Below are 14,247 nucleotides of genomic sequence, written 5' to 3' on the forward strand. Positions count from 1 at the left end.
ATTAAAGCCCATTTAATAGCGGAACTTTCATAATTAAAGTGACTCACCCTGCAGCTAGCAAGAACGCAGTGCCCCTGCATGTAGTTTGTGTTAAAGTCTTCATGGACATGCCATGCACTTTACTCAGACTTGTCCTCATAGAAGATGGAAGCTTCCTACTTGTATCTGTTAACACAGTTTCTTTTTTTTTCCTGTGTTTTTGCAGGTTCTCTGCTTTCATGCCACAGCTCCTGATTCTGATCAGTAATGCTTCATTCATGAGCTGCTACAAAACCAGCAGCATGTGAGCAAACACCATTTAAAACAGATTCTGGTAATGTGTGGGAACAGAAGGCAATATGATGAATTAGATGAATTTAAACAAAGATTGTGAAAATAAGGGCTCAGATACGTGTACTAATGCAAACAGCTGCACTTCTTTAAGGAATACTGTCCCACCCCCTGGTGAAACAGAGGATTTTACCCCATCCTGCTGTGTTCGCAAACTAATACTGGTGTCTTAATAGCAAGCATGTCTTTATATGTAATTTCAGGTCCTGAAGTAGGGTGGGCAGGCAGTGGTGGTCAAACTGTGCCCTGTAGAGTTGTGTTTTCTTGGTTTTTTTGGGGTGGGTTTTTTTGTCTTTTTTTTTTTTTTTTTTGACTTTTAGTTATCAGTATCTTTCCTTTGGAATCCAGGACTAGTAAGTGAAGACAGGTGTGAGTTAATTCCTTTGGTCAGACTCAGTTTGATGCAGATGCCATGTGTTTGGTGCAAACAGCAAGGGTTTATCCCAGAGCAATCAAGGTAGGAGTGAGACAGAAGTGGGTAGGACATAGAAAGCAAGCTGCCCTCACCACCACACACCTTCCATTGGCCATAGGTGTCAGGCTGGGCATGTGGCAGGGGTGACTGCATGCTGTGAGAAGCAATGAAATAACTTCCCAAAGTCAGGGAGAGCAGGGTAGAAAGCTGACTTGCTGAGTCGCAATCTGCTTTTGGCAGAAAAGAGATACACAGCACCCCTTGCTCAGAGCAGATTGTACAGTTACGTTTTAGCCCTCTGCTAGTTGTTGACAGAGTTTGTTCTGTTCACACTGCAATCTAGGGACATTAGCTCACAACTTCCTTTAATGTTAAATCCAGAAGTTTAAAAATAGAAGGCAGGTGCAAGGATTCCATGAATATTTTATTATTAATTATATCAAATATATCTATTATATAATACCATATGAAAGGATTTTATAATACAGATGTCTGTCTGCCTGGCCCTGGAGACTTGCATTTCCATCCTTTCCACAGGAGGTGGCCTGACTTTCAGGACAAATTTTAGTCATTAATGCTGAGTTTCCACTGTAGTTTTTGCATGGATCTGGAGGAATGGAAGACTAATACCTATAGCAAACCTGTTTAGTTAACATATATGGTCCCATAGTTTCTTTCTTTGAGGTTTGATTCTCTTCCTAGTTGAACTGTTTTGTTGTTGTTAAATGCTGGCCTTTATTAGTTAATGTATAAGCTTCTCTGTTGATCTACCTGCAAATGGCCTGGTAATTTATTTTGGATGTAGTATTATTTTTGCATTAGACTTTGAGCCAAATATTGCTTGATAATGAACTGCTTATGCTGTTGGAATGAAGCTTACTTACCCAGCTGCAGGGTTGCTTGGCATTGTCTCTTTTTCCTGACCAGTGTGCACCAAGGAGAAGTGGTGGCAATGGTGCATTTGGCTTTGTCAGCTTCTGGCCAATGGTCCTTTTCAGGCTGTGGCAGACGGACATTTACATAGGAAATGACAGTGTAAACCCAGTCCTATTTTTCAACACTGAATGCTTTTCTTATCTTTCTTACTCTTTTTATATCAGCTGAAAGGAGAAATGGGTTGTTAATTTCTGTGCTTTAAATCAGCACCTCCCTGCTATTAAACTGCTATAGTGTGCTTCAGAATTGAAGAAAACTGATGCCATATTGAAACTGACAAGTACATTCTGAGGAAAAAGTGGAACCTCCATTTTATGAAACTCTCTCTTTCCATTCTCTTGCTCCTTGCACTTCAATATATGTTCAACATGTATTAATTTACAGTTGTGAGATGAAAGACGAAAGGATGACCTTAAATGCTTTTGGTAGTTGGGACAAAGGCTGCAGAGGTGGGAGTAGGGGAGGACCATCTTGGAGTGAAGACAACTTAAGCAAAACCTAGATCCTTCAGCGTCACCCATAGTTGATGTGGTTGTTAAAGGTCTGATTTTGTTATGGAGGTTGTCTGACCTTTGGGATTATTTTCATCTCTGTATGGAAAAGGAAGAATATTTCACGTGTGTGTGACAAATTAATAGAGCCGATGGTGCTATTTTGTTTGGGTTTGTGGCTGGACTTTAGAAAGGCTTAAATTCTTGTTGTGATTTGGTCTCTACATTATTCTGTGGCCTCGAAGCAGGCCTTATCCAGTATCCCACCAGTAGACCTGAAGTTAATTTAATATTTTAGCAAAAGTTTCAAAAATATTTTGAAAATGTCCGAGTTTTCTTAAGCATTAGATACTAATCTCATGCTGACTCCCTCAGCCCTTAGTTTAGAAAATGTTAAGAGCTGGGATAGAATATAAATACTTGTTTCACCTTGAAGGTCTGTGGCATATTTGGAGCACTGTAGCCATGAAAACGTGGCACCTCTTCTGGGGCAGCTACCTTCTGCGCTCTCAGGAAGTAACTGTGCGACAGTCTTACCAAATTGAGGGCATGCTCTGCTTGAACCGTGGTGGCTCTTCCCACGTGCTGTGGATCTCTAACCTGTGGTTTAGCCAAGATCCCATCTGGCAGCCAGTTTCCTGCTGCTCTAGGCCAAGGCTGAAAAAGGAGAATTCCTTGGCCTCTGTGCTGTCAAATTGGTGCTGGTGTGCTGTATGCCAAATCTCAACACCTCTGAAACTCACGTGTGTATGGAGCTGCCCCTAAGCCTGGCCATGAGATGAGCTAAACGCCCAGCTGCTTCCTCTAGCTTCTGATAATAAATTTTCACTGCAGTGGAATTTAGAAAGGAATTGCTCTGATTCTAAAGCTTATTGGTTGCTAATAATAATAACAATAAAAAGAGCCATTTCTTAAGGACTAAAAACTAATCAGCGAATGTGTAGTTTCTGTGTCTCCTGCAGGTTCTTGTCTTGTGGGGCTGCCAGACCGCCTGAGTCACGTGACTGGCTGTCTGATTTCCGACTCAAGCTTTTCATTTCCTAAATGATAACGGATAAAAGATAAAATCTGGCACACACAGGTAATCTTTGCCATCTTAATATTTGTTAAGCTTTTTGATTTACTGAGAAGTTAAAGTCACTGCAGGTCACAAAACCTGCACATTAGATCTGCTTCATAAAACACTGTGAGTGAATGCTGTAGTCATTCATTTCACCATCTTTAAACCAATGTAGCTGAAGAATTGCACCTTCAATTTATAAATCTTTCAATTTATTTCTGATTCCAGTTTATAGGATGGGACTATATCCGGCTTTTCCCAGCCGTTTGTGCATAGCTAGAGAAGAAATCTAACATATTTCTTGCATAATGGAGACTTGATCCAGCTTACATTTGTTAAATCATCCAAAAGGAAATATTCTCACTTGGAAACTTTTGCACACAGTTAACATATCCAATCTGACCTGTGTTTTAGATTCTGCTGTTCTTCTGCATATAATCTCTCTTTCTCCCTCCCCACCCCAATACACAGACTTACCCCTCTCTTCTGTGAAAGAGAAATATGATTATCATAGTCTCTCTGTCTCTCTCTTCTGCACATCTGCTCCCCACCCTTTTGCTGAAGGAGACATACAATCCACAGAGAAATTAGAGATCATCTGAACCATTTTGGATACCTACTGCTATGGGATGTGTGGGGGCCCATGGGTAGCTCAGGTTACACATCTGCCAGCTTTTCAGAGGATGTGATCAAGGGCAGAAATAAGCGGATGATGCTGCTGCTATGAAAACTAGTGAGAAGGAAATGGGATCCCTCTTCCTGGAAACACATGTGCCCCCTAGCACAAGTCAAGATCATTTGGATGTAGTAATAAGGCTAACACAAAGGAAAGAGTATTTTAAATAATGCATTATTTTAAAAAGTGAGCCTATGTCTTTAAAATACAGCATCTGAGTTATGATCTGCTTTGGATTTGGGCATGGTCTTTGACCTTGGAACGCTGACAGAGTAAAAAAGAGTGAAATGGGTCAAAGAGTCTGTCAGACAAGGTGAGAGATACTGAGCTTGCCTCTGATCTCACACCAACATGCGGTGGTGTAACTCCGTTGCCCTCTGTAGATTTATGCAAACATATGGAGAGAAAAACCTGCCCCAGAATGATTCAGTATCAAAATAGACCCTTCTTTTCTATGGCAATGTAAAAGCCTTACAGGACGAATGCACAAGGTTCCAAAGGGTAAATTTTTGGCTTGGATTAATACTGCTTCCAGCCACCCCAATGCAGAAACTTCTCTCCAATTAGCTGACCTTGATGGATAAATTCCTCTTTTTATCTTCCTCCAACCTTTCCCATATTCCATCTCTTTTTCTCCTTGATCCTCCTGATAAAGTCAGGGTGTCCTTCCAACTGTGATCAGCAGAGCCCTTAGCCAATGCATAGCTCACTCTCCAAGGACTCCTGATGCCAGGGGCTCCTTTCATTTTCTCTGCAAATATTTTTTAACAAATTCAAAAGGCCTTATTGGGAAAGGAATGAAATACATTTGTGTGTAGTGATGTTTCTACTAAACTGTATGCTTTTCCCCATGTGGTTCTTAAGGCACTTGTAGGCACGTTCTGTGGGCAGAGCACATGGAATTGCTCAGAGGTATTGTTTGTGTAGTGCGATGTTTTTCTGAGTATCAGATCCTAAGAAAGAATGAGGAAAACACATAGTTTTTTGAGAATTCCTGTGCCGAATGAGCTAGATTTAAACTGCCCCCTTCAGAACCTGACTTTGCCCTTTCAGTACAAGGCAGGTAAATGTCTGGCCCTCACAATGAGTTTCAGAGCACTTCAGCCAAGTGTCTAGGCTCCCTCCATCGTCAGTACAGCCAGGAGAGAGCCATTCATCATGTAGAAACAGTCAGACACTTCTGGTAATTGGTTTTGGGATGAGGCATTCAGCCCAAAGTTCTTCATGTATCTGACTTGTCTGGTCAGCCAACTTGCTTTGGATACTGTGCAAACAGCAGCAAGTGGTAGGCTTTAAGTGCAAACTAGACAAACACTGGTTGAGCTGTGTGAGTTTCAGCAGCTCACAACTCAGTCCTCCTGTTGTGGGAAGGAGGTTATTAGTGGAAAACAGATAAGACAGCTGTAGGGATATGAGTGGGCATCTGAGGGTCTCTGGCTTTCAGACTAGGACCTGTGTGTCAACAAAGGAATTTGGTCTCTTTGGGTAGGAAGAAGGAGGGGGACAGAAAGACAAAAACTTCAAGAAATCTCTTGATGGAATAAAGATGTGTGCCTATGTTTGCACTAGGACATACGCAAGACAGCTCTTAGATGTGCCAATACCAGGTGCTTTACCATGCTGAATTGTCTGATGTGCCATAAAACCACTTTCTGTTTTCTTTTGTCCCTCCAACGTTCAACATTTTGAGACAAAAGAGGCATTTTATTTGAACCTCCCAATTTACCTCTGAGCGGTCTAGCTAAGAAAAAAAAACGCTTAGAGAGGTGAGTGCACACACACGCAAGGACAAGAAAGCAGGAAATGTACCAGCTGCTGGGGAAAAAAGAGGAGAGTGCTTGCAGTCCAGGAAGGGCTCTCAGTATTTCTTTTCCACGTGTTTATTAGTTCGCTGCTCTTTGACATCTTTCCCCCAGCCACAGCTTCCACTGTTTTTTCTACAGGTTTAACAGCAAACAATTACCCTTCCCCCAGCTTTGAAGCTATTGTTCCTCATACACTCCTGTCTTTGGGTTCACAAAAACTTTGTATTTTTTATTAGTCTTAGGTCTCCTGAGTTTTCCTCTAAGTTTTTATATTCATCACATTTCAGATAGCACAGGCCAAATTTGAATGACCCTGGCCTCAGTTTCTAATAAAATATCTTTTTCCCCAGGGTGTTGGGAATAGAGATATATCTGGGGTAGAATCAGGTGAAACACATTAATTTTTTGCATGTCCTCCACCTTAGATCAGGCAGTGTTTTCTCATGATGAGTTTTGTCCTGTTTCTTTCTGAAGCCACAAGTTGCCCTCTACCCTATATTGAGATGGTTAAATTCAGCCTTGACATTAGATTACTGAAATTTGGCCCCACTTTCACTGGAAGGTTTGTAAACATGACGACTTTTCATTGTGTAACAAACCTCCAGCCCAGAACAACCTGTTTTTAGTTCTGTTGCAAACCCTCCTCACAGGTTTCAGCAGTGTGAATGTTGTGCTGAGCATGAGACCGCTGTTCATCCTCTTGCTTTCTTCTCTTGGTCTCTGCCTAGACAGGGGGTAAGTGGCTCCGTGATGGACCACTGTGGGGTGGGTGCCAAGGGTGCTGTGGCACCCTTTGTGCCCTGGGTACCTCCCACGGTGGGGACAGGGAAGTCTGGTGTGTACCCTGATGAAAAACTGCTCTGAGCTGCATGCCCAGGTTGAAGAGGGGAATCATCAGTGCTCCCGTCAGGCTGGATCGTATCTTGGGACTGAAAGCTCAGCATAGTGGCTGTCCCTCCTCCTGGCTTGGTCTTGCCAATGACATGGTGGGGGCTGATGTGGGCAGCCAACATGCTCACATATCCCTCTTGTGAAGCATCTGTGTAGCATCCCTCAGGGTCTTGCTGAGTGAACCAAACAGATTCTTTATCTGCATGACTTTTTCTTAACATTTCTTTGCTTACTGAGAATAATTCTTGTCCCTCATAATCCAAGATTCATACTGATTTTTTTTTCAGATATTTATTTCTACTATAAAAGAGTGCAAATGCATGACCCAAAGGAGAATTAGACAGGTAGAAACAGTGTTACTCTGGCTTTCTTAGAGAATATAGGACAGTGCACTAGAGGCAGACAGGAAGATTTAACACAGATTTTCTCACCTTAAGGAATAAATCTTCAAGAAGGAAAATATTTTGGAAAGCCCTGTGACTGAGTTTTGGGAAAGTGATTTTGTCCATTCTATTTCACACACCACAAGTTTTTATGTTGAACCAGTTTTTCTGAGCTCCTGGTGACTTTCACTGTTAGGTGATTTCTGTATGCTACCATCTCAAGGCTTTGTTTTTGCTAAAACATTCTCAGGGACTCCAGTGATCAGTAAAATTACCTGTCTAACTTCTTCACATAAATGAGTACGTTTCTGCCCCACAAAAATAAAAAAAAAAGGCAACAAGAAAGCAAAAAGCTGTGTGTTCACACAAGACCTTTCCAGGTAGCTTTCAAGTCCTTTGTTTTCTGCTTGGTCTTGAGTTGTCAATGTTACTGTTCATTTGCATTTCACATCTCTGTGTAAGACAATGTCCTCAGGGTTCTGACTTGTTATTGGATGGCAAAGCTAAAAACTGAGCTGTACCTTCATGTTCTATTGTATTTGATGGGGGATTCTTAGCAGTGCTGTGTCTCTTCCTGTTTGGAGGATATCTCCTTTCCTGACAAAGTTTGATACCTGCTGGTGATCAAGGTGTGTTACAGAGTTAACCTTGTTCCTGCCAAGCGAAATGCTGTTGTACCATTCCAGTTCATTTGTACAGGAAGGGCCAAAGTGTTTAAAGGAAAGTGTGGGGAATGATGCCTGTCCTGCAGAGAGTTGTATCTGACAGATTATAGCAATCTGTTCAGGACTTCCTCTCATTGTCAGTATTTGCTCAGGAAAGATTTTATTAGGCACTGATCTATAGCGGTATGGAGGGCAAACTTTGCTATACTGATGCAAAGACCCTCTCCCTACAGTGGTGCTGGTGATCAGATTAGCAGTTTCGTTAAAATGCAATTCTTGCTGCTTCTTACGTGAAGGTGGACAAGAATCCATTCTAAAGCTCTGCTGAGGGATTGTTAAAATCAATATAATTCCATTGCAGACTTCAGTGCCTGAAACAACTCTGTTAGAATACCAGTTTACTGAGACTAAGGAAGCCTGTGAAGAACCAGACAAATCACTGTTGGAGGAAGGCAATGGAAGATTTTTGCACTTTGTTGGCTCTGTCTACATTGAGATGCTATGGTTGGTGGGCTTTCAAATCTCAGGCAATAAAGTGCTCATTTACAGCAATTTCAAGTTAGTAATAGTCTTCCTCTTCATTTCTGTAATAGACATTTCTTCACTTACTCTGCTGTATATTCCTCAGAACAGATCTTAGCTTTCATAAACCAAGATCCATAATGAATTGTTTCAGATATTTAGTTCTGCCGTAAAAAAGAACAACATTACCCAATGGAAAATTAGAAAGGCAGAAACAATATTGCTCCATCTTTCTGCCTAATTAAGGTGAATATTTAGTTCCACCCAACTTTTATATGCATGATATCATTTAATTGTTTAGTTACTAGAAGAGCCCAAAGGAGAATGTATCCTGGTTTTCTGCTTACAGAATCACTGCGATTTCCTCAGTTTGGTTCCTATAATTGTTTAATAATAGACAGCTAATTCTTCATTCCAATGAGCTGCCAGCTTGCTCGCTGTACCTCTAGGACTGCTTTCACTGTGAAAAGTAGCAGAAGGAGTGACTGAGTTTGCTGGTTCCCTCCTGAATATCTTAGGAAATCAAGTCACTGGTCATAGGTTAAGCCATTTCTCCTGATAGTGTTTTAGAACAGGATATATTTACAGAAAAAGCCTTTGGTTTCCAAACACACAGAAATTATCTGTGGAAGTGTAAAATGGAAATCAAATTGCAAGACCAGCATGGACTTTGCCCTGCAGCTGTCCTGGTCTGACATGAAGCTCATCGTTTCTGTCCTCTATGCAGCAGGCATGTGTCTCATTACAACGTGGATAGGATTTCATGTGCTGTAGTAAATACATTATTAAGGGAAAATAAAAGGTGAATAAGAGTCTTCTTAAGGTGTCAGTAGGATACTTTCAGTGTCCTGTTTCGTGTTTTTTTTCCCCTTGTCTTTCCATACTGACAGGTATCCCTCAAGACTCTCCTTTTATTCTCTCCAGATATCCCCCAGATATCATAACATCCAAATTCTTTGGATCTGTATTTTGCTGTTTTATAGATTAGCTAGTTTCCCACATCCTCTCCGGATCCTTACCTTGTATTTTAATTCTTTTTTCATTTATCACCTAACTCCCTACTAACTAAAGCTTTCTTTTGGGTTTCACCCAGATCCTCCCTGATTTTTATATCTTAAGGACTTTCCAGAAATGCAGGCCCGTAACCAAGCACCCTTGGATCAGATATCCCAGGAGACTTAAATATCTTTTAAACGTCCTGTGATTAAAAGCAAAATGAAATAATCTAAGAAATTGTGCATCAGGATGAATCTGATTCTAAAAATCCCTGTTCAAAACTCCCAAATCACCAATCTACCACATTTAATTTGGCTAATTTTTAAAATGGAAGGTACTGTGGCATTTTTGTGGCTCTCTTTTACATCAACTAATCGTTCCACTGGGGGTGTGGAAAACTTTCCACAATTAAAGTTTTGTTGAAACTGGTACATTTCTGTAAGAAATGTAACAGTCCAATTTTTCCAACAGCAGCAGTTCCTTATTTAATTGGAAATCTCATGTACCCCAGGGTGAACATTATGAAGGAGCTTGGGATGGCCCTGCACAAGGTTATGCATCTTCACTACAAATTAATAATGTCAGGTGTGTTGCCCTTGAGAAGTGGCTATACATGTGAACAGGGGTAGATTTAAGAACATGCTTCTAGTTGCATCTTATTCTGTTAATTCATACATTCACATATTCAGTAAGTGTTTTTTCCCCCCTGGATTGTCCTGTCTTCACCCAAATTATAATCATGTTGATTTTGGATTCTTGTTATACAGGTGCGATTCTAACAAGGTTTTGTTTCTGTAAGGATAAGAAAAAAACATGGTTTTGTAGTGTGTTAGAAGTAGTCGTGTTGCTGACAGTATGGGTTGTGTGCATATTTTGCTGGATAACAAAATTTTTAGAACTGTAACATGGCTTGCAGGTATTCTGATCTTTGAAAAACAATTGAAATTTTAAAAGTACTGTATATACACTCCACATTAAATATTTTCATTATTAATTTATTGTTTGTAATAAGTTTAACCCTAATCCAGTGTTTATTAAAACTGGACAGGATTTATTAAATTGGTTCAAGATTATCAAATATGTGCATATCTTTACATATATTACATTAATTCTCTTTGTAAATATTTGCAAAATTTATTAAGTCTTTGCAAGACTTCTAAAAATGTTACATGACACTCAAATTGGCCATATTCGTAACACTGACCGAATGCACTGATTCTATGAATATCTGAAAATAGCATCTGAAGAATGAAACAGCACAGTATGGTGATTCCAAAGGCACTTTGACATGTTATCTTTAAGAAATGTATTTTTGTAAGGGAAAACCCCTTTAGACACTTTCACCTTGTTTTGCAAGAAAGCACGAGATCTCCTTCACAGATGGTGTGAAGGTGCAGCTATGTGTGTACTCCACTTTTGCTCTCCCTGGTATAACTGGGAACTTTGCCAACACCATGGTGCAATTTAGAGGAGTTTTGAGGCTGCTCTAAACCCAAGTCAGTACTGTAGCCGCAGTGAGCCATTCTGGGAAGCATCCATGCCAATGTGTTTAGTGAGAGTACTGGATTCAGATTCAGGAGATCTGGATTCAGACTTCTTATGGAAATTTGGATTAATAATATTTAGGTGTCTTGCGCTGAGCATTCAAACTCCAAGATGGTGCAGATCACCGGGAATTTTTGAAAATCTTATCATTACTCTTCCTGTCTCTCAATTTCTTCTCCACAAGATAAGATTACACAATCCTGCGAGTCAGGGCAGGTGGCATGGAGATGGGCTGATCATTGCCTAATACATTTTTGGATAGTGTATTGATCACAACCATATAAGTACCTCTTAGGTAAAAGAGATTTTTTTTTTCACTAACAAGACATTCTCAGCATAGGAAATAATTTGCTTCAGATGAAATATTCACCTGGAAGTTTCATTTTATGGAAAGGTTCTTGGTGTTTACCAAAGCATGAATATTCAGTTTAGGGTTTTGTTTTTGCCCTTGTCCATTCTCCACAGCAACATTTACCTTTTTTGCTAGCAAGTACAATACAATCAGTGATGACCAAGACTTGTTTTCTCAGGGGGAAAAAAGTGTGGGTATTTAGCAGCAAAAGCAAAAAAAAAAAGAGAAATGTGGAAACTGCACATGCAGAGTGTCAACATTTCAAAAGCTGCATTTCCCATTAAGGACTTTTATTAATATAAAATATATTTATTACTATTTTACATTAACATAAAATGAATATAGACGTTTTCATATTACTTTATGGACGTATTCGTTCTGTCAGTTCACTCATGCTCTCTGTTTACCTTCACTTGACCCCTGAAATTGATACTCCCTTTGTGCAGGTCGATTAAAAATGTCTATGTGAAGACACACAAACACTAATAATGATCACTTGGAAGTCTGCAAATCTGTCAAGTGAATAAGTTCACTCTTCAGCTTACCCAGACAAAACCTTGGTCCTGGACTTTGATGACACAAAGCACTGATGGTGCTTTACGCTATGACCTGTGCCATAGGTCCAGCCTAGGCAGGCCTCATGTAAGCTGCAACAGTTTATGTTCAGTGCTTCACAGGCTTCAGTAGGCACAGCTGCATTTGCAGCTTTTGATGCTCGTGAAAACACCAGAGATTATATTAATTTTCCTGTTGATTTTTGCAACCTAATTTTCCCCCTGGTGGTACAAACAAGAGGAAATCACATTAGGAATCCTGAGAACCAGCTCCTGGAAAGTAAGTTCTGGCTCAGTAGATAAATGATTGCTGGGAATAGTAACATTCCACTTTTATTTTCTCAACAGATCATCAGAAACATTATCCCAGAGACTGCCAGAATGCAAAACTAATTTATCTTTCCGTAATATTCCTTTTAGACATGTCCATTTAAATACACAAAGCATTTGTCTGAAGTGCACAGGGAAATATCCTCTGTTATGGACAAGATCATTGCCTGATGCAAACTAGAACAGGACTATGGAATTCCATTGGAGCCGTGGCAATTAACACTACTATGGGTCTCAATGTGAATGTTAATCAATTTTAAGTCTGTCTTCTGTTGTATTTAACCTTTGGGTAGGCTTCTTACAGTAGACATTGTCTACATCTTTTTCTGAGCTATTCATTTAAACCACCTTCCACAGAGTCTGTGTGCGTTTTGCTTTGGGCAAAGAAAATGCACACTTAACATTTCTGTTCTGAACTATATTTTAAATGAACCCTTTTGTAGTTATGAAACACATAATTAAAACTGTAACCCAGAGGAGTATTTAAATGTATGCTTAAGAGTCTCTACAGTCTTATGGACTTTCTGGGTATATTTACTAAGAATATATTACTCCTGACCTGGCCTACATTTTGTTTTCAGGCAGCTGTTTACCAGAGCATGACAGTTTTCTTACAAGGGCATATTTTATCCAGCTGTGGGAAAATCTTGTGTTTTATTTGAGGTTATGGAGGATTCTTATCAGTAAGAGTCAAACTGATGATGAAGATCCTAAATTGGATAACAGGATGTTCCTGAGGGGTTTTACATTGATCATACAGTTGATTGATTTGGGCTGCATTTCTGCCTGTAAAACAACTGACTGAAGAGCTACAGCTCTAGTTCAAGAAAGGCATGGAGGTCCTCAGACATCAATGTGCAGCCTCAGAGAGTAAAGTGGTCAATCCCAGGAGTGATGGCAGAGCTGAGTTCAGTACCTAAGGTCCAAAAGCTGGATTGAGAGTTAGGATTCTAGACAGGGAATCACCTGCAACTAACTTCTGAGGCACCTCTGCCAGCTGGTAGAAATTGCCAACGAGATGATTTGTCTGGAACTATGAATTATGGTACCAAATTCAGAACCGCAGGCAGGTTACTTCTGTAAATGAGGTATTCAGAGTCTTTTTCCAGATAGGACACTCTTCTCTTAGAGAGGATGAGAGGAAGTGTCACTTTCTCACAAAAATCCGACGACTGTGGCACTTGTACATAAACAGGAAGGACAGGTTCTGCATCCCAGGAATATGTACAAAGCAGCAAGTTGTGCAATTTTCAGAGAAAAAGAAACCAAAACTTTTTTCATCTCTTTTGCTGGAACAAGACTGCCGGTCAGCTGAGAAGCGAAGATACATGGAGTCAGACGTTGTGGTACAGAGGTAAGGTTACCCCTGTGGGGGTGATGATCTGATCCATAGTAGCTAATTATTGACTTGAATACAGAAAATTTTCAGAAGGATGAGAGCCCTAAGCCCTTCCTCTCCTAGCTGAGTAGCTTAACCACTAGATGAGGATCAGATATTTCTGGCCCTGTGATTCTTCCATTCCTGGCTGCACAGCAGTTGCAAAATCTTCTGTAGCTTCACGGTCTGTGCACTCTCATGGGATTTGGAGTTCAAAAGCCTCAGGCTGAAGTGAGGCCCAATATGTTGACTTCACACTTAGATAAATGCTGTAAGTGCCAGACTATTTGGCAAGAAGTAGGCACCATCACCAGTGTGAGTAATGAGTGTTTGGAATATACCTAGCTTCTCCAGGGACTTAGAATACTGGGTTTTGTCTTTCCTAAATCCCAAACAGCTTTAAGAAGAGATGCCCAGGTGGCCAGCTCAAGCAAAGATAGATATCCTTTGGGACATCCTCTGTAGTGCAAATATAGCCATAGTTCTGTGAGTAAATTCCTGAACACTTTATTGAATGCTGACCAAAAATAGTGCATTGTAATATCAGAGGAAACCATTTAATTTCATCCAGTCACTTTTTTATGGAGCCATACAAATTTGTCTTTGGCTAGAACATATCAGCCAGAAAGTCATCTTGTTTTCATTTGAAGGATCTAAAAGATGAATCCACCATTTCATCCAATTATTTACACTCATGTTAAATTATGTGCCTTATTCCTCAGTTGAATTTGCCTGGCTTTCATTTGCAGATGATAGAAGCACGGTCTCACGGAGTAGCTGCAGTTGCTTGCCCACAGTTGTGTGGGAATAGTTTTTCAACCCAAGCATTTCTTAAAAACTGCATATCTCTTTTCTCTGGCTTCTCTGGAGTTCTGTAGCATTACCTGTGCAATTTATTTACTAGAACATTCATCTGAG

At 40.2% G+C, this 14,247-nt stretch overlaps 1 long non-coding RNA gene across 1 annotated transcript in view; it reads left to right on the forward strand.

Moving 5' to 3' along the window:
* The first annotated feature begins 13,248 nt into the window (after window positions 1-13,248).
* LOC135312828 (uncharacterized) overlaps window positions 13,249-14,247 on the forward strand; it is a 43,976-nt gene continuing 42,977 nt past the window's right edge. Inside the window, exon 1 of the long non-coding RNA XR_010372448.1 lies at window positions 13,249-13,305. This is a non-coding gene — a long non-coding RNA (uncharacterized LOC135312828). The remainder of the gene's footprint in view (window positions 13,306-14,247) is intronic.

Source organism: Phalacrocorax carbo, chromosome 3, assembly GCF_963921805.1.
Source record: "Phalacrocorax carbo chromosome 3, bPhaCar2.1, whole genome shotgun sequence".
NCBI classification, from domain to species: domain Eukaryota; kingdom Metazoa; phylum Chordata; class Aves; order Suliformes; family Phalacrocoracidae; genus Phalacrocorax; species Phalacrocorax carbo.